At 51.6% G+C, this 19677-nt stretch overlaps 1 protein-coding gene and 2 pseudogenes across 7 annotated transcripts in view; 2 read left to right on the top strand and 1 right to left on the bottom strand.

The window, feature by feature from the left end:
- The window catches only part of LOC150050789 (uncharacterized), a 203156-nt gene that overhangs the window by 102201 nt on the left and 81278 nt on the right, over positions 1-19677 (bottom strand). The window lies entirely within an intron of this gene.
- The window catches only part of LOC150050797 (rho GTPase-activating protein 27-like), a 39545-nt pseudogene that overhangs the window by 18476 nt on the left and 1392 nt on the right, over positions 1-19677 (top strand). Inside the window, exons 3-15 of the transcript XR_016538222.1 lie at positions 12192-12611; positions 12925-13100; positions 13312-13392; positions 13468-13551; positions 13767-13834; positions 14086-14176; positions 14632-14736; positions 16071-16169; positions 18003-18389; positions 18697-18795; positions 19082-19159; positions 19251-19385; positions 19479-19582. The product of XR_016538222.1 is annotated as a rho GTPase-activating protein 27-like (transcript). The remainder of the gene's footprint in view (positions 1-12191; positions 12612-12924; positions 13101-13311; positions 13393-13467; positions 13552-13766; positions 13835-14085; positions 14177-14631; positions 14737-16070; positions 16170-18002; positions 18390-18696; positions 18796-19081; positions 19160-19250; positions 19386-19478; positions 19583-19677) is intronic.
- LOC150050798 (ATP synthase F(0) complex subunit C2, mitochondrial-like) lies at positions 7123-11710 on the top strand (annotated as a pseudogene).

Below are 19677 nucleotides of genomic sequence, written 5' to 3'. Positions count from 1 at the left end.
CTCTTATCCTTTGCTTGGTTTTATTATTTCTGACATATTTCAGATGTATTGGTTGACCTTGTGGGGAATTTCTGCTCTGATCGGGTTGCTATTGATTTTCTTTTACTCTGGATTCTGTTTTCTATTCATTAGTAGCTTCTGCCCACCATCCCTGGGGTCCCTAAACCAAACTCATGTTTTATAGACTGTGTACTGCTAGGGCTTCTTGTCAGTGCTCCCATCTGGAACCCACAGAGCCTGTCAGTCTGTTCACTCCTGTCATTTTCAGCTTAGGGGAAAATCTCTTCATTGCCAGTTTATTTCTTTTATTTCTTCCTTCATTTGCATGCTAGCTCTCCTGACTGGATTCCACTTGCTTATCTTTTCCCTCTTTATATTTCTAGGTCTGTGTACTTGGGTTCTGACATTTGAGATCTATCTTCTGCTTGAATTCCCAGGCCACACATTTGAATCTCAGGGTGAAAACCTTTTTCCTTCAGTTAGTACTATGGTATCTTTTAAGTCCTTGAAAAATGCCCCTTTTAGTAGTACTGAAGCTTGAACTTAAGGCCTTATGCTTGCTAAGCAAGCCCTCTACTACTTCAGTCATGTTTGCAGTCCTGTTTGTGTTAGCTGTTTTTCAGATAGTCCTGTTTGTGTTAGCTGTTTTTCAGATAGGGTCTCGTACTTTAGCCCACGCCAGCCTGGAGTGAGATTCTCCTACTGATACCTATTTATAGCTGGAATGACAATGTTAAGAAGATGGGTCTTATTCTTTTTTTGTTGTTGTTTTTGTTTTTTTGTTTGTTTGTTTTTGGTCTGGGCTGGTCTTAAATTGCAGCCCTGTCCATCTTTACCTTTGAAGTAGCTGGGCTTGTGTTGGGAGCCAGAGTGGAATCAAACTGTACCTTGATTTGCATCAGACAATGGCTTTATTGTCTTATTGTTTTCTGGCCTTATTCTGTTTAAATGACCTGAGATTTACCATATGAATGTAACACCTGGAAGTTCCCTGGGTCTGAAGGAGGGAAGAAGCTGGAGTGAAAAATAAACGCGGCAGTCTTTACCTGGACTGCGGACATCCCGGACCCGGTGTGTCTGTCTCTCTTCTATTTCTTCCTAGTCCTTGCCCCCTATTTCAGGAACCCCAATCTGCGAACCCTGGGGGCTTGCAGGCAGAAGCCACCACATCTGACCTTCTTTCTTCTCTTTTCTTCTTTCTTTTTTTGGGGGGAGGGGGGTCAGTTGTGGGTGTTGAATTCAGGGCCTGGGTGCCATCCCTTGGCTATTTCATTTAAGGCTAGTGCTCTATCACTTTGAGCCACAGGTCCACTTCCAATTTTCCAGTAGTTACCTGGAGATGAGAGTCTCACAGACTCTTGCCTAGATTGGCTTTGAACTGCAATCCTCAGATCTCAGCACCCTGAGTAGCTAGGATTACAGGCATGAGCCACCAGTGCCCAGCCTCTTTTCTTTCTTTTTAATTTAATGTTTGGCTTGACCTAAGTCTCCTTAAGAGGCCTTTTGTTTTTTAAGTTGTAGTTTCAGTTCCTAGTGAATCTATCTACTTGAATTTTCCCCCCCTAATTATGGGGCTTGAACTCTGGGCCTGGGTGTTGTCCCTGAGTTCTTCTGCTCAAGGCTACTGCCTTACCCCTGGAACCACAGTACCACTTCTGATTTTCTTGTGGTTAATTGGAGATAGGAGTCTCACAGACTTTAGTGCCTGGACTAGCTTTGACCCGCAATCCTCAGATCTCAGCCTCCTGAGTAGCTACAGTTACAGGCACGAGCTACCGTGCCCCACTCACTTGAATTTTCTTTACAACTCATAGTACATTTAAAAACAAATGCTTTTCTTTTTTGGTAGCACTGGAGTTTAGTAGGCATGAGTACGAGGCAGTTGTGGCAACACACTTATCAAACAGTAAGCCTTCCTTTTTTGTCTGTGTTGCTAACATTTGAACTCAGGGTCTGAAACTTACTAAGCAAGCACTCTACCCCTTACACTACACTTCCCATCCTTTTTTGTGCTATATTTTGTTTTGTTTTGGTGATACTGGTGCTTGGATTTAAGGCTCCTACCTGCTCAGTTTCCTTGCATGGCTAGCACTCTCCCATTTTAGGCCAAAACATCAAGCCTGACATTTTATTAGTCATTTTGAAGATGGAGACTAACAGACTTGTCTTCCCAGGATGGCCTGAAACTAGGCTCCCTGAATCTCAGCCTCCTATGAACCTAGAAGGCAGGTATACTTCACCATGACCAGTAGTAAGCTGAGAAGTGGTCTCAGAATCTTTTCTGCCCAGGCTGGCCTCAAACCCCAATCTACCTATTGTTAATCTTCCAAGTAGCTAAGGGTCTATCAACTCCCAGGAGTTCTCCCTGCCCCCTGCCTCCCCTGCATTTCCAGGCTTAAGGACAGGATGAGCCTTGCTCATCTGTTTTAGTTTTCCATCCGCTCCTAGAGATGCAGGGTCTGGTACAAGGCCACCCCGTACCAGACATCCACCATAGTGGTACCTAATAAGATTAGCACAAGTTCCTCAATGTCATGTCATAAGACCCAAGGCAGGGTTTCATTTCCTATTCTCCTAATCCATCACTCTCTCAGTGAACTCAATTCATTTCAGATGTAGCCAAAGGCCACCCATTCTACTTGTTTGTGTCCTCCAACCCTCTTAAGCAACTGCATCCTTTCCTTGGCTTGGTATTGGTGAATTCAAGAAAACAGATAAGATCTGTCTGCCATGTGTGGGTGCACTTCCGGGGCGAGAGGGGTGTACCCGTGGTCCCAACACCACTTAAGAACTGGTCCTCTGAGCTGGTAGGATCATCAGGCTCAAAAACAACTGATGTGGTGGATGATCCCTGGCTTCTGCCAGGAGGAGAGCGAAGGCAACTTTGATTTGGGACCTGTTGGGCTACAGGAGCCCAGAGATAGAGCTATGTCCTTTACCTCGCATGCAATGCACATACGGTAAGGTGAATAGCAAGGTGACGCTCCAGTGCTGAGGGAGCCTGGACCTGAGAGGCTGAGGAAGAGGAAGAAAACCAAAAGGCATAACTCTGCAGGCAGGGCACATAGCTTTCTTTCTTTCTTTCTTTCTTTTTTTTTTTTTTTTTTTTTTTTTTTGTCTGTTGTAGGGGTTGAACTCAGGGCCTGGATGCTGTCCCTGGGGCCTTTTTCTCAAGGCTAGTGCGCTACCATTTGAGCCATAGCTCCCAGCTTTTTGCCAGAATCTTATAGACTTTTTTTTTTTGTCCTAGCTTGCTTTGAACTGGGACTCTAAAATCTCAGCTTCCAGAGTAGCTAGGATTATAGGAATGAACCACCAGCACCCCTGCACACTTTTTTTTTTTTTTTTTTTTTTTTTTAAGAAACAGAGTTTGCGGAAATGGCAAAAGGACCAAGATGACAGAGAAAGAGGCTCTCTACCTTCCTTATGAGAGACCTCTCCAGAGGAAGTGGAGGCTCTGAGGGTTTGATCAGGCCTTCCACTAGAGGACAGGGGAAAGAATGAAGGAAACACAGTTGCAGATGTGTTTGGGGTGTGAGCAGAAGGTGGTTTATTCTTTCCCACCTCCCTGGCTTGAATCAAAACCACAGCCTTCACCAGCTGGGAGGTTCTTTGATGGGTCATTTCTGATTACCACAAGCCCCAGTGGGCCTTGCTGGGCCTCTGCCACCCTGGCTTACAGTACAGGTGTCCTGAGCCAGTGAGGAGCCTCACCCCAGATCCAGCCCACAGGGAGGATCTGGCCAGCCACTGAGGTCATCAGTAGCTTGGAGCAGAGTCCAGTGCCAATGGTGTCCAATCGAAACCCCACATTAGAAAAGCAGAAGCACACCCTGCTTTCTCACCATATCCCTGTGGGTGTGGGAACTCAGCGGCCTGCTGAGCTTTCACAGAAACCAGCCCTGGAGGCAGGAAGAAGGACAGGCCCTTTAATACAGCTGTAAAAATGGAGGCCCCGAAATTCCAGCATTAGCCAAGCACCAGTGACTCATACTTGTGATGCTAGAGACTGAGGAGGCTGAGATCTGATGATCACCATCTGAAGCCAGGACCACCCCCACCCCCCCCCAGGAAAGTCTATGAGACTCTTATCTCCAATGAGCCACTAAAAAGCCAGAAATGAAAGTATGGCTCAAGTTGGAGAACCTCAGCCTTGAGTGGAAAAGCTGGGGGACAGCCCACAGGTCCTAAGTTCAAGCCCCAGTATGAGATGTTCCAGCGTTGCTCAGAGAGAACCTGGGGTACAGTCTACCCAAGAATGCATGTTACTAGACTCCTGCTCCATTGTTTTCCTTCATTTAGCACACTATACTGCATGCCTCAAGTAAGGAGATTCCATTGAGCTGTGCTTATCTGAATCACGGAGGTAGCAGCAAAATGCTCTGCCCAGCCCCCAACTCAAGCCAGTTCCATTAGAATTAAATGGGCATGCTTCCCCCCACCTCAAGCACACCTCTGACGACCCCACATGGTACCACCATCCCTCTCCCCCTGCACATTGGTGGACATGTAGTTTTGAGCCAGGCTTTGATACACACAGAATGAGCCCCAACTACTATCCTGGAGGAGACATGGGGAAGGACTCAGGGTTTGACACCATTGATCTCTTTGAAACTAAAAGCACAGTCTGTCCCACCCTCCCTCCACCCAACCTGGCTGTCACAGAGTAGACTCAATGAGGAGGCTGTGTGACCCTCACCTGCCCCAAGCCAGATCCGGGGCTGACTTTCTGCTTTGAGACTCCTTCCTTCCTTCCTTCCTTCTTTCTTTTCTTCCTCCCTCCCTCCCTCCCTCCCTCCTTCCTTCCCTTCACTAGGGATCAGACCCAGAGTCTTGTACATATTAGGCAAGTGCTCTACCACTAGAGCTGGAGCTATACCCTTAGCCAATTTGGTTTTGAAGCAGGGTCTTGCCATTACCTTTGTCCTAGACTGGTCTTAAACTTGAGATCCTCCTGTTTCTGACTCCTGAGTAACTGGAATTACAGGTATACACCACCACCAACACACACACAAACACACACACACACACACACACGTACCCCAATACAATACAGGAGCTTGAACACAGGACCTTAGGCATTGTTTGACACTCTGCTGAGCATGAGCAGTGGCTCACACCTGTAATCTGAGGATCAAGGTTCAAAGCCAGCCTGGGCACAAAAGGACCTGAGACTCTTACCTCGAATTAACCTCTAGAAAATGGGAAGTGGGGGCTTAATTCAAGGGTAGGGTGGTAGCCTTGAGCTGAAGAGCTCAGGGACAGCGCCCAGGCTGCCCAGGCTGAGTTCAAGTCCCATTACACACACACACACACACACACACACACACACACACACACACGCACACACACACACACACACTCAAAAGGTTGACACTCTACCACTTGAGCCACAGCTTTAATCCAGCTATTTTTATGGTTAATTGGATATAAAGAGTCTCATGAACTTTCTTGCCTGGGTCAGCTTCAATCTTTGATCATCAGATCTCAGCCTCCTAGGATTACAGGCATGAGCCACAATGCTCAACTTCCTCAAAAATAAAATACTTTTGAGATAGTCACCTCTAAGTAGCAAAAGCTGTCCTGGAACTTGATATGTAGCCCTACTTCAGCTTCCCAGATGTCAAGATTATTATTGGTGTGTGCTTCCACGCGAGTATAGTTTTGCCTTTCATCCCAGAGAACAAGATTTTCCAGTTGTGCCGGGTATGGTGGCTCATGCCTATAATCCTAGCTACTCAGCAGGCTGAGATCTGAGAATCATGGTTCGAAGCCAGCCGGGGCAATACAAAGCCAAGAGACTCTTATCACCAATTAATCACTAGAAAATGGGAAGTGGGGCTGTGGCTCACGGGCAAGGCAGTGGCCTCACTACATATATGAGACTAGAAACACACTACATATATGAGACGTCTTTCTCTGCACCCTTGGATTGGAAGGAGTGATTGATTTGCTCTGGGGTTTGAACTTCTGGGGAGACCAGCCATGAGCTCCCTAGGGCAGAGGACAGCAGAGGCCCCAGCCTTTCTTCACTCTTTCCTAGTGTCCCATCCTCACTGCATGAGTGTCCTTGTGTCCTGAGCCCACAGGGGTATAGGAGAAGAGAAGTCAGGGGCGGAAGTAGGCCTGGAAGAAAAGGGAGCCAAAATACCACATGGTCCTTGAGTCTGGCAAGACAAGCACCATGCGTGCGTGCGTGTGTGTATGTATGTGTATGGTGTGGGGGGGAGAGCGGGGGCAAGGCAAGTAGCTTGGAGAGAAAGAAAACACACTTAGGGTGTATTGTGTCCACTGCGTGTGGCTAGGGTCTTAAGACACACCTGCTTGAGGGGACAGAGGGAAGAGAAGTTGGGGAGGAAAAGAGGGAAGGAGGTCCCCTTCCTCAATGAGTAGGGGTGAGGCCCATAAGAATGGGAGATGTTGACACACCGGAGTGGAAGGCAGATACAGCTTGTTGACCAAATCTGAAAGAGACAGATCCAGGGTCCAGGCAGGCAGATAGTGATATGGTCCAAACCCCTTCTCCCTTCCCCCCTCTTAGTGGCTGGCAGGGTCCAGACACCCTCCTCCCATGTCTGCACAGACCCCTTCCTCTTTGGGAGCCCCTCCCCCTGCACAGGCTTCCTCTTTCCCTTTTCACCCTCTCTGGGTCTTGGGGAGTGGGTGGCCACTCACTGACTTGTTCCAAACGCCGGAGCTACTAACCAAGTCAATATAGGCCTGAACCCCGAGCTGCCCCTTCTGCCTGCACTGTGTGCTTCCTCCTAGCTCCTCCATGGCTTAAATGGGACAGCTATACAGGCTGCTCTGGGCTACATCTGGGCCTGGTACCAGTTCTGCTGGGTCCTCAGATCCTTGTGTGGGGCAATCAGAAGAGTGAGGAGTGCAGATAACACCCCAAACCAGCACCCCCACCCGGCCTGCCCCATCAAGCAGCCTCTGTCTCAGGCTGCACTTCCGCAGCCTGACAGGAAACCCACAGCAGTCTCAGCCTCCCACCATATCAAGACAACTTCTTATTTCTCAGTTGCCCTGTGCCAGCTGGGGTTGTGCCCCTTGGCTCCACCCCCAAAACTTTCCCAGGCTTCATCCTAAGAGCTCCAAGCAACCAGGATAGTGGATATGATTGCCAAACTGTCCAGGAGGCAGAGTCCGGCACTGCGGGCACAGGTAGGGAGGGAGGACGTTGGTGGCCAGCTCAGCCTCTGCTGGGATGGCAGAATGCTTGGGGGCGGGGATGGGGGTTCCTGGCAGGCCACATCCCCACCTTGGTAGGGGCCCCAAGGCTGGGGCTCTTCCTTTCCTGTCTCTTTCTTTCTCAGAGGCCCTGCTTGTCTGAGAGCGCCGTGGAGACATTGTAGGGAACTGGACTTGGAGCTGGAGAGGCAGGACCACCACCTGCTTGGGGACAGGCTAGGGAACTGGAGGCCAGGGGATCACTACCATGAGCAAGTGAGGAGGGGCTGCTGCTGTGGTAGAGCCAGGGTCTGTCTTGACTCAGTCCTCTGGCCTGAGATAGAAAAGCCACTTCCTCTTACCCTCTTGATTTCTGTTGTGTTCCTCTCTAGGATACAACTCGAGCCACAGGTACCACAGTCAGATCCTTGTTTTCTGGGCAAGGCACTGCCAGGGGGAAAAAGAAAAGGGAGAAAAAAGGCAGATCTTAGCACTGAGGGAGTGTACTGAAGTTCCAGAACTAAAGGGACCTTAAGGTTGTTGTAGTCCAACTCCTCCTCCAGATCTGCAGCATTGAGAAAGGAAGTAGACTTGGCCTGCTTGCCACTGGGGGCCCCACTGGCCCCAACCCCCAGGAGTCTGTCAACTTTGCCCTCAGGTAGCTCTGATACCCCTAAAGGAGAGGAGGGGGAGGGAGGGAGGGAGAGGGTGAGAGAGAAATGTATGTATCTGGAATCTTGTGACAAGGACCAGAGTGAGTCTAGAAGGACTCGGGACCTCGTCAGGATGTACTGACAGTTTACATGGGTGGCAGAGCTTACTGTCCCCCAGGAGAGATCTCTGAGATCTGAACATTTTGTGTGCGCACATACACACATGCATGCCAGTCCAGGGGCTTGAACTCAAGGCCTGGACACAATCCCTGAACTTTGGTTGCTCAAGTCTAACACTCTATCATTTGAGCTATATAACTCTGTTTCTGGCTTTGGAGACATTAATTGGAGATGAGTCTTACAGGGGCTAGGAATCTAGCTTAGTAGTAGAGTGCTCACCTAGCATACATGAAGCCCTGGATTCAATTCCTCAGTACCACATAGAAAAAGCTGAAAGTGACACTGTGGCTCAAGTGGTAGAGCACGCTTGCTCAGGGACAATGTCCAGGCCCTGAGTTCAAGCCCCAGGACTTTCCAAAAAAAGAATGAAAAAGAATCTTACAGACTTTCCTGCCTAGTCTGACTTTCTGAAACCTTGATCTTCAGATCTCAGCGTTATGGGAATGGGCCACAGGCAACCTGACAAGATCTAGACTTTTGTTTTTGTCCTGCTTAGGTTGGGGCTGAACTTGCTCAATGGGCTGTGCTGCCTAGATGCGTCCCCTTCCCACAGAGCCGTGTTCTTCTTTCTATCTGTCCCCATTCTACTACCATAGCTTTGAACCTGCCATGTACAGAGCCCAGGGAAGAAAGTGGATTAAGAGAATGGCTGCCATATTTATAATAGAGTCATAAAGCGATCATTAAAAGTTCACTGTCTTGTAGTGCTATGGCTCAAGTGCGAGAGTGCTAGCACCAGGCCCAGAGTTCAAGCCCCACAACAGATGAAAAAAATAAATCTCATTACCATTAAAAGTTTACTGTCTTCAAATGTACATAATTTCCCAAAGAGAATATGGTGAAATGCTGATTGGGTTTCAATGGATTTGGGCTCAGGTGAAGAGGTATTCACAGCCTTTGAGTCATGATTATTTTTTACTTTTTCTGTTATGTGGTACTCAGGAAATTGAACCTAGGGCTTCATGCATGCTAGGTGAGTACTCTACCACTAAGCCACATTACCAGCCTCTTCTTTCTCCTCCTCCTCCTCCTCTTCCTCCTGATCCTCCTTCTTCTTTCTTCTTCTTTTGGTTGGTCATGGAGCTTGAACTCAGGACCTGGGCACTATCCCTGAGCTTTTCAGCTCAAGGCTAGCATTCTACTACTTTAAGCCACAGAGCCACTTCCAGTTTTCTGATGGTTAATTGGAAATAAGAAACCGACTTTTGTACCCAGGCTGGTTTTGAACCGTGATCCTCAGATCTCAGCTTCCTGAGTAGCTAGGATTATTATAGTTGCAAGCCACTAGCACCCAACTTGAGTCATGATTTTTTTGTTGTCAGTGCTGGGCCTTGAACTTAGGGCCTAGCACTCTTGCTTGGCTTTTTAGCTCAAGGCTGGTAATCTACCACTTGAGCCACAGCTCTACATCTGGCTTTTTGCTGGTTACTTGGACCTAAGACTCTCATTCTCATGGATTTATCTGTGCAGGCAGTGTGAAAATGTAACGGTGGAGTTGGAGGTATGGCTCATTTGGTAGAGTACCAGCCAGTAAGCAAAAGTTGAGTCCTAGTCTCAAACAAAAAAGAAAAAGAGGGCTGGGAGTTTGGCCTAGTGGCAGAGTACTTACCTAGCATGCACAAAGACCTGGGTTTCATTCCTTGGTACCACATACCTAGAAAAAAGATGGAAATGTAGCTCAAGTGGTAGAGCTCTAGCTTAGAGAAAGCCCAAGGACAGTGCTCAGGCCCTGAGGTTAAGCCCCAGGACTGACCCCCAAAAAAGGGAAAAATGGTATCAGTGTCCTGGGGAATACCAGAGGAATTCAGGAGTGGTCTCTAAGCTGGCACCTGAGCTGATCTTGAAGGAGGAGTAGGAGTCAGCCAGGTGAGAAGGGAGGAAGGTGGGCCCAGGCAAGCTGAGACTGAGCCAACGCCTACAGGTCACACAGCTAGAGAGGGTGGGGACCTGTAACTACCCAGAGCTACTGGAGCTTAAAAGTTCAAGGCAAGAGGCAAGGAGGGGCAGGAAATCAGGCATAAGCTCTGGGCAGGTGATAGATGGCCTCTTGTACCTAGCTAAGAGCTTAGACTTTGCCCTGCAGCCAGCAGGGAAGCATGAGGTGGGAATCAGGCCAGCTTCTGTTCTTTGAGGGCATAAACACTGCAGGCTTGTATTCCATGTGATCAGCCACCCGTGATAAACCCCTGGTTTCCCTGCTTCCCCCTTCCATTCTCCAGTCCATCTGGCTGTCATCTCTCTCCTTATCTGGATATGATTTTGACACCTACAAAGCAACCCCATATCCAAAAGTAGTACTGATTCTAATCCCAGAGCTTCTGGAAATGAGAGGGAAGGAAAGGGAGAGCTTATGGAGGGACTGATTGCGTTGTGAAAGGGGACTACAGAAGGAGTGACCTCATTCCTTCACTTGCCTCTGTAAGTGAAGTCAGGTATAAGACCTGGGCTACTGATGATTTTGCTGCTGCTGTTGTGCTGCTACTGGGGGCTTGAACTCTTCTCACTTAGCTGTTTCACTAAAGGTTGCCACTCTACCACTTGAGCCACACTTCTACTTCCTGCTTTTGGCAAGTTAATTGGAGATAAGAATATCACAGATTTGTATTTCCCCTTCCCCCACCCCTCTGTCTTCTCTGCCCTGGGAGCAGCTCTTCTGTCACAACCCCCTTAAAAATGTATGCCTGCTCAAGTTTGCCTCTACTCCCTCTTTGGTCTGGAGCTGCTGAGACGACTACTGTCTGCAGTGGTACTGAACAGACCAGAGACACTTGACAGACAAGAGCCACAGCTTAACAGGCCCACGTCCCCTGACCTCACTTGTCCCCAGCCGCAGCTTCCAAACCAGTGCCATTTCAAGGGACATCGATGCAGCAGCCAAGTTCATTGGAGCTGGGGACACCACAGTTGGGGTGGCTGGCTCTGGGGCTGGAATTGGCACAGTGTTTGGGAGCCTTATCTTTGGTTTTGCCAGGAACCCTTCTCTGAAGCAGTAGCTCTTCTCCCATGCCTTTCTGGGCTTTGCCCTCTCGGAGGCCATGGGGCTCTTCTGCCTGCTGGTGGCCTTTCTCATCCTCTTTGCCGAGTGAAAGAGCCACTGGGTGGGTTTCTCCACCTCCCTTAGTTTTTTCTCCCATTTTTCATCTGCCCTATATGTTCCTTTTCCTGTACCTCCCCAGTAAGTCTGGGGAAAGTGGTTGGCTCAGGGTTTGCCAGAGGAAAGACAAAATAAACACTGTATTAATAAGGGGGGAAAAAAGAGAATATCACAGATTTTTCTTCCAGGATTGGCCTTGAACTTTGATCCTCAGCTTCAGTCTCCTGAGTAACTAGGATTATACCAGGTCCCAACTTACTGATTTATTATTGTTAGTAAATAAAAAATATAATTGTCTCATTCATCTCTGGCTCTACTTCAGGAAGCACTTCCAAGAGCATTTCTTTAGGGGAGGAGTCCAAAGATGTAGTTTCTCTTTACAGCTAATGTACTGCTTATCAAAATGCTATGAAGTAGAAATGTGTTTGGGGGAAGAGCTTAAGGAGGCGGCACGTGTATGAGGCAGGGAGGGTGAGCAAATGCAGTTTATACCTAATGTACATATGTAAAAATTGCACTAGGTAACTTGAGGCTAAGAATGAGGCAGAGAGATGGGGTAGAATGATGGAGGGAAAGGCATTGAGCAAGATGCCTTGTGCTGATAACCTGACACAGAAATTGTAACCTCTTTATTCAACTACTTAATAATATGTATATATAGGTATGTATATATATATATATATATATATATATATATATATATATAGAACATTTTTCTTTAGGACTGGGAATTTAGCTCAAGTGGTAGAGCTCCTCCTGCGTGGCATATGCAATGCCCTGAATACTGCCAAGAAAGCAAGAATATTTATTTTTATTTATTTCACTTTGGGCAGCACCAGGGATTGAACTGGAGGTCTTGCGTGCTTGGCAGGTGCTCTACCTCTTGAGCCACACCCCCAAGCCCACATGCCCTTTTTCTCTTCACACTGGTAATTTCAGAATAAGCAAAGCAGACATTTTACACCCTGGGGGACTAAAGCGGAGACCTAATGGGACTAGCTGGAGGTCGTCTAGGTGACAAGCGGCCCATCAGTAGTACCACGTGATCGATTCTGGAGCTGTCCTAAAGTCACCTTGGCCTCCCCCAGGTGGAGGAGCCCCCGGAGCCCGTGTACGCGAACGTCGAGCGGCAGCCGCGGGCCACTTCCCCGCACGTAGCTGCGGCCGCTCGCCTCAGCCCGGCGTGGGAGACGCACACAGACGTGGACACCGGGCGCCCCTACTACTACAATCCCGACACGGGCGTGACCACCTGGGAGTCGCCCTTCCAGACGGCGGAGGGCGCCGCCAGCCCGGCCACCTCGCCGGCCTCCGTGGGCAGCCAGGAGAGCCTGGAGACCGAGTGGGGCCAGTACTGGGATGAGGAGAGCCGCAGGGTGTTCTTCTACAACCCGCTGACGGGCGAGACGGCCTGGGAGGACGAGCCTGAGGACCAACTCGAGGACCAGCCCGGGGAAGAGCTGGAGATGCAGCCTTGCCTGAGCCCGGGCGGAGCCCGGGACCAGCGGGTGAGGGGCGGGGCCAAGTGGGCGGGGCCGTGCCTAAGCGCCTCTAGCCACGCCCCCTGCATGGGGCGTGGTCAGAGGCTGAAGGGCGGGGCCGAGAGGGCAGAGCTCTCCCGTTGGGGTGGACCTTTCCGGGAGCTCCTCTGATCGGGCGGGGTCTAGTGGGCGGGCCCTCTCTGAACATCTCTGGGGCTGACAATCCTTCCTGCTCCTCAACACCAGGAGTCATGCGATGGGGTGCATCTGGTACCAAAAGGAGGGACATGGGGCTATACTGGCACTGACGCCATCTGACTCCATCTTCTGATTCCTGCAGCCCCCCACCCCTGAGACCGACTACCCCGAATTGTTAACCACTTATCCTGAAGAGGACTATTCTCCCATGGGCTCCTTCAGTGAGGCCAGCCTCCCTTGCCTGCCCCTCCTGGCTGGTCCTGTCATGTGGGCCCGGACAAGCAGATGTTGTACACTAACCACTTCACCCAGGAACAGGTAAGGATAGCATTGGCAGATGGCTCCCAACCTTCTTCACTAGTTTCTCCCTTTAAGACTCTAGAGTGCAATTTCCCAGGCCCACCCCAAGCCGACCCAAGACAAAGTCACCTGCACTTGTCCGTGGTACTGTCTTGGCCTCTGGTTAGAGGGAACCTTTTCCTCCTCTCATGAGCTGGGCTGGGCACCCTGACCGTCCCTGTCCCCACAGTGGGTGAGGTTGGAGGACCAGCATGGGAAGCCATACTTCTACAAGCCCGAGGATGCCTCTGTGCAGTGGGAGCTGCCCCAGGTAACCAGCTGGAGAAGGGAGAGCACTGGGGAGAGCCGAGAGGGCAATTGTGATATGACAAGATCGTGTCCCCAGGTCCCTGTCCCTGCACCTCGGAGCATCTGCAAATCTAGTCAAGACAGTGACACCCCAGCCCAGGCCAGCCCTCCGGAAGAGAAGGTAGGGAATGTCAAGGAAGGCCCTACCAAAACAGTCCACAGAGAAAAATGGGTAATTTCTGGAGGTCCTGAGGTCAGAGACAGGTGGGATATTGCTGACAACAGGTCCTAGCACTGAAGGAGGGCTATGGAGACCTAGGGGGGTGGGGGAGCTAGTCTCTGCCCCTCCTTGTCCACCCTAGGGACCACTGCCTCTTTCCCCCTCTTCTCTCTTAGATCAAGACTCTGGACAAGGCAGGGGTGCTCCATCGCACCAAGACGGTGGATAAGGGGAAGCGCCTCAGGTGAGAGCCCATCGGCACCCATTGGCACTGAGCACTTCCCCCATGCCAGCCTCTTCCTAATCCTCATAGGATTCAAGGCACTAATAGAAGCAGTGACTTGCTCTAGGTCCTTTGGCTACTAGCTAGTAGACCTGGGAGTTCAGCCCTCCCAGCAGGTGACCCACACAGAACCCTTACGTTCTCTGCCCTGCTTCTGGGGGAGAAGGAGTTCTCAGCCCAGGTTCCTATCTCCACTTCATCCACCCTACCAGGAAGAAGCACTGGAGTGCCTCCTGGACCGTGCTAGAAGGTGGCGTCTTGACCTTCTTCAAAGACGCAAAGACCTCAGCTGCAGGCGGCCTGGTAAGGCCTATCTTGAAGCAGGGACCCCTGCCTCTGCTCTAGGTCTCATCTGGGCTGGGAGAGGCTAGTCTGAGATAGCCATACCCAAGTAGCAAAGGATCTGGGCTTTGGTGTAGGGAGGAGGAAATGCCAGCAGATTTATTGCTAGACAGCAGCTCCACTCACCTTGGCGCTGGGGAACTGTCCTGAGGGTGGCCACACTAGGATCCTTTCTCCTTCCCTCTCTGAGTAGGCAAGTAATGAGGACAAGTCTGCCAGCAGGCTCTGAGGCTAAGAAGCACCAGGTTCTTGGGGCTCCAGCAATCCTCAGGCCCCCTTTCCCAGATCTACTGTCCAGCCACACCAGTGACCTCAGCCAGACCTTGAAGCTGGGGAAGCCTGGCTTGTCAGAGCTGGGGTGCTATAGCACATCCATCTGGGCTAAAGAGTCTCACACTGTCTTTTTTCTCCCACAGAGGCAACCCTCCAAGTTCTCCACCCCTGAGTACACAGTGGAGCTAAAGGGAGCCTCTCTGTCTTGGGCCCCCAAAGAAAAGTCCAGCAAGAAGAATGTACTAGAGGTGAGTGATAAGGCAGATAAAAGAGGAGTTTACTATGACCTGAGATGAACCCCAGAAAAGGGAGCTACCTGGGACGTATTGGGGCTGGAATTCTCAGGGCTCAAAGTTGCAATTTTTTTTTGGGGGGGTGCTGGCTCTAGGACTTAAATTCAGGGCTTTGATGCATTCTCTGAGATCCTTTGCTCATGGCTAACACTCTACCACTTGAACCACAGTTCCATGTCCAGCTTTTTGGTGGTGAATTGAGTGTCACAGATTTCCTGACTGGGCTGGCTTTGAACCACGATTCTTATATCTCAGCCTCCCAAGTAGCTAGAATTACAGGAACTACTGGCACCTAGCTCAAAATCTTAAGATGTTCCACTGCTTCAGCTATGCTTCTAGCCCTCTTTTTTGTGAGTCATGGGACCTAAACTGGGCCTGGGTGCTGTCCCTGAGCTCTTCAGCTCAAGGCTACTACTGCCTTACCCTTGAGTCAAGCCCTACTTCCCATTTTCTAGAGGTTAATTGGAAATAAGAGTCTCAGGTCCTTTTGTGCCTGGGCTGGCTTTGAACCTTGATCCTCAGATCTCAGCCTCCTGAGTAGCTAGGATTACAGGCATGAGCCACCACACCCAGCTCTCTCTTATTTTTTTTTAAGGCAGTTGAAATAGTATCCAATTATAATCTTAACTATTATTATTATTCTAGAAGTTGCTCATGTATTCTTTTGCATGAAGTGGGCTATGAGAGGATACACTGCCCAGGTTCAATGGTGGGGCAGGTTGGAGTCTTGTGACCTTGAAAGCAGAGGTAGTTTTGCAAAATCTGTCCTCAGTGTGTGCTTTCAGTTCTCTTCATTATCACTCCAGCAGCCAGGGTCTCCCATGGGAAGAACTGTCACTTGTGCTTTTTATTCAGGCCAGAGCTCTAGGTAAGATCTGCCATGCCCTGTGGCAGAGTGCAGTGATGAAATTGAGCCCTACAGAGCTGGGTTGCCTCATTCACTAGCTGTGTGCCCACAAGGAAGTGGCTCAAGTTCAAGGATCTCACATTGTGTACCTGTAATAGAAACACTTTCATGCACTGCTAGAAAACAGGAGGAAGAGTTGGGCCTGGGAGGAGGCCTTTCTTTATTCCATTAGGTTCTGAGTTCTCTGGAGGCAGAGCTGGTTACCTCAGTCTCTGAACACACACACACACACACACACACACACACACACACACACACACACACACACACACACACACACACACGGGCAAATACAGGCACGCACATATGAGCATCCCTCCCAAACCTACCCTCAGGATAGACCTAGGCAACCAAAATGACTGTGTAATTTGTGTTCCTCCAGCTCCAGAGCCGAGATGGCTCAGAGTACCTGATCCAGCATGACTCAGAGGCCATCATCAGCACCTGGCACAAGGCCATCAGCCAGGGCATCGAGGAGCTGGTAGGCAGAGCCTAGACCTCGGGGCTGACAGCCCTTACTGCAGGATCACCTCACCCACTGTGGGAGGGGACCCCTGCTCATGCATCAGAAGTTACATGGTCCCCGCACGCTTCCTGCAAGCGTAACCCCATTATGGCTGGAATGGCTGGGGGACTTCATTACAGTTGTGACTCCACCCTGGGGTTGACCTCCCAGAAGGACTCTATCAAGGAAACCAACACATCCAACAGGAAAGTAACCATTGCGAACCAGCCTTAGGCCAGAAAGACAAGCTAAAACTAGAATATAAAACTTGAAAGAGCGGGCCGGGAGTTTGGCCTAGTGGTTAAAGTGCTTGCCTAGCATACATGAAGACCCAGGTTCGATTCCTTGGTACCACATGCATAGAAAAAAGCCAGAAGTGGTGCTGAGGCTCAAGTGGTAGAGCTCTAGCCTTGAGAAAGTCCAAGGACAGTGCTCAGGCCCTGAGCTCAAGCCCAGGACTGGCAAAAAAAAAAAAAAAAAAAAAAAAAAAACTTGAAAGAGCTTGTCGAGGTGGCTCACGCCTGTAATCCTGACTACACAGGAGGCTGAGATCTGAGGATCTCAGCAGTTCAAAGCCAGTCCAGGTACTAACGTTCATGAGGCTCTTATCTCCAGTTAACTGCCAGAAAACCAGAAGTGGTGCTGTGGTTCAGGGGGTAGGGAAGTAGCCTTGAGCTGAAGAATTCAGGGACAATGCCCAGGCCCAAGAGTTCAAGCCCCACGACCAACAAAACAACTCAAAAGATAACAGGTAGCTGGTCAGTTATACCTCGAATCTTAGCTACTTGGTAGGTTGAGCTCCACAAGATCACAGTACAAGACCAGCACAGACAAAAGTAGTTCACAGATCCCATTTTAGCCCATTGCTGGGGGCAGCAGGGCATACTTGTCATCCCAAGCAATATGGGAGGCTGAGATAGGGAGAATCAAAGTATCAGCCAAGGCCAGACAGAAAAGTCCTTGAGGCTGTCTCCATGGAGGAAAGCTAGATTGTAATCCCAGCAAAAAAAAAAATGGGTAGGCAAATGAGAGCTCAGGCCGTGAGCTCTGATTAACATTAAGAGGGACCTTATTCTAAAAACAGATTCAAAACAAAACAAGGCTGAAGGCATGGCCCAGTGTTTTCACAACAGTCTAGCAAGTACAAGGTCCAGCCCAAACTCCAGTCACTTAAAAGAACTGAATTCAAATGCCTACTTCTGCATGTGTGGTTGTGCTAGGATTCGAACCCTTAACTCAGGGCCACTTGCATGCATGCTAGACAAGCTCATTAACTGTTCCTGAGTTATACCCCCAGTCCCAGGACTCTACCATTTTTTAGGTTCAGACTAACAATTACTTTAGTAGAGATGAAACAGGCTCTCTGGATGACTGTTTGCTTGGCACTTTTTGAGTCTCTTAATTGCCTGTCACCTAAACTTGGGTACAGCTGTGTGGCTAGAAATAGAATTCCAGATGCAAAAGTAGAAATCCACATGTCCGGATAGAAATGAAAAGGCAAGGTGTTTGTGAGTCTTGGTGACTGGAAGCCCAGTGGAATTTCCATAACAGGAAAAAGGAGCCAGAAACAGGAAGGGGATAGAAGTGGCCAGGATAAGAGAGGACTGGGAGAAGGGCTCCACCACCTAAGGCTTTGGCAGTCAGAGCGGTGGATACCCCGACCTCTGAAGGGGAGGGAAGTTAACCCATTAAGGGAGGAGGGGGGGTTATATCTCCAGGCCAGACCTGCTGGGAGGCATTTTAGACCCCCTCTCTGGAGAGACCCCAGCTGGTCCCCAGGGCCTCCCTCTCTGAGGCCCCTTATTCCAGTCCGCAGATCTGCCCCCAGGGGAGGAGAGCGAGACCAGCAGCGCAGACTTGGGCTCCAGTGAGCGCCTGGGAAGCTGGCGGGAGGAGGAAGCCCGGCAGAGCACAGGTGAGCTGTGGGGCAGTGGGTGGGGTGGGGTGGGGTGTCTGTGTCCCCTCTTGGAGGGCAGGGGGTGATGCCCTGGCTGGGGCCTGCTAGGCCCACCCCAGTGCCACCAACTGACTGGGTTCCCTATTCCTCCCCCCCCCTCCCCGGGCCGGCGGCAGTGTCCCTGGCGCTGAGCCCCGGGGGCCTGGAGGGTGACCTGAGCCGGGTGCGGCAGAAGCTCCGCAAGTTCCTGCAGAGAAGGCCCACCATGCAGTCGCTGCGGGAGAAGGGCTACATCAAAGGTAGCAGGGGCTGGAGGGGAGCCGGGCGGGAGGGCGGGGCCCGGCGAGACGGGAGGGCGGGGCCTGGAGGTAGAGGTGGGCGAGGCCGGGTTGGGCGGGGCCCGGTGGGGCCAGGCGTGAGGGCGGGGCCCGGCGAGGCGGGAGGGCGGGGCCTGGCGGGAGGGGCGGGGCCCGGCGGGAGGGGTGGGCGGGGCCCGGCGGGAGGGGTGGGCGGGGAGCCCGGCGGGCGGGCGGGGCCCGGCGGGGCGGGAGGGCGGGGCCTGGCGGGCGGGGCGGGGCCCGGCGGCGCTGACACCCTCTTCCCCAGACCAGGTGTTCGGCTGTGCGCTGGCCGCGCTGTGTGAGCGCGAGCGGAGCGCGGTGCCGCGCTTCGTGCAGCAGTGCATCCGCACGGTGGAGGCCCGAGGTAAGGCGGTCGGCGCATCCTGAGGGTGGCACGGGGTGTCACGCCTGGAATCCCAGCTCCTCTGAAGCCTGGGAGCTGAGGACAGCAGTTTGAAACCAGCCCGGGCAGGGAAGTCCAATTATCCACCGGAAAACTGGAGTCGGCGCTGTTGGCTCCAAGTGGTGGAGCGCTAGCCCTGAGCCGAGAAGGCTCGGGGATGGCGCCCGGGCCCGGAGTTCAAGCCCACCTTCCACCGCCCTCACCACCCGCCAAGGCACTGGGGTCAGCAGCTCTCCCCCCCTCCCAGGACTGGACATTGACGGGCTGTACCGCATCAGCGGAAACCTGGCCACCATCCAGAAGCTGCGCTACAAGGTGGACCACGGTGAGACCCCTCCCCGCGCCCCGCCCCAGGCCCTGGAAGCCGCGGGGTGGCCGACCTCCCCTTGACCCTCCCTTCCCCCCGCCGGGCCCAGACGAGCGCCTGGACCTGGACGACGGCCGCTGGGAGGACGTCCACGTCATCACGGGCGCCCTGAAGCTCTTCTTCCGGGAGCTTCCCGAGCCCCTCTTCCCCTTCTCCCATTTCGGCCAGTTCATCGCGGCCATCAGTGAGTAGCCAGGGTCAGGGATGGGGGTGCGGAGGGGGGCGGAAGCCCGCCGGCCCCTTCCACACACCTGCCTCCTCGTCCTCCCCGGCCCAGAGCTGCAGGACCAGGCCCAGCGCAGCCGCTGTGTGCGCGACCTGGTGCGCACCCTGCCCGCCCCCAACCACGACGCGCTGCGGCTGCTCTTCCAGCACCTGTTCCTGTGCAGGTGCGGGGGAGGGGCGGGGCATGGTGGACCCTCCCCTCCCCTCCCCTCCCTCCTCCTCTTCCTTCCCCTCCTCCTCCCCCCTCAGGC

This window comes from Megascapheus bottae, chromosome 17 (genome assembly GCF_031878675.1).
Source record: "Megascapheus bottae isolate mThoBot1 chromosome 17, mThoBot2.hap1, whole genome shotgun sequence".
In the NCBI taxonomy this organism is placed as follows: domain Eukaryota; kingdom Metazoa; phylum Chordata; class Mammalia; order Rodentia; family Geomyidae; genus Megascapheus; species Megascapheus bottae.
This window is presented reverse-complemented; position numbering and strand designations above follow the sequence as displayed.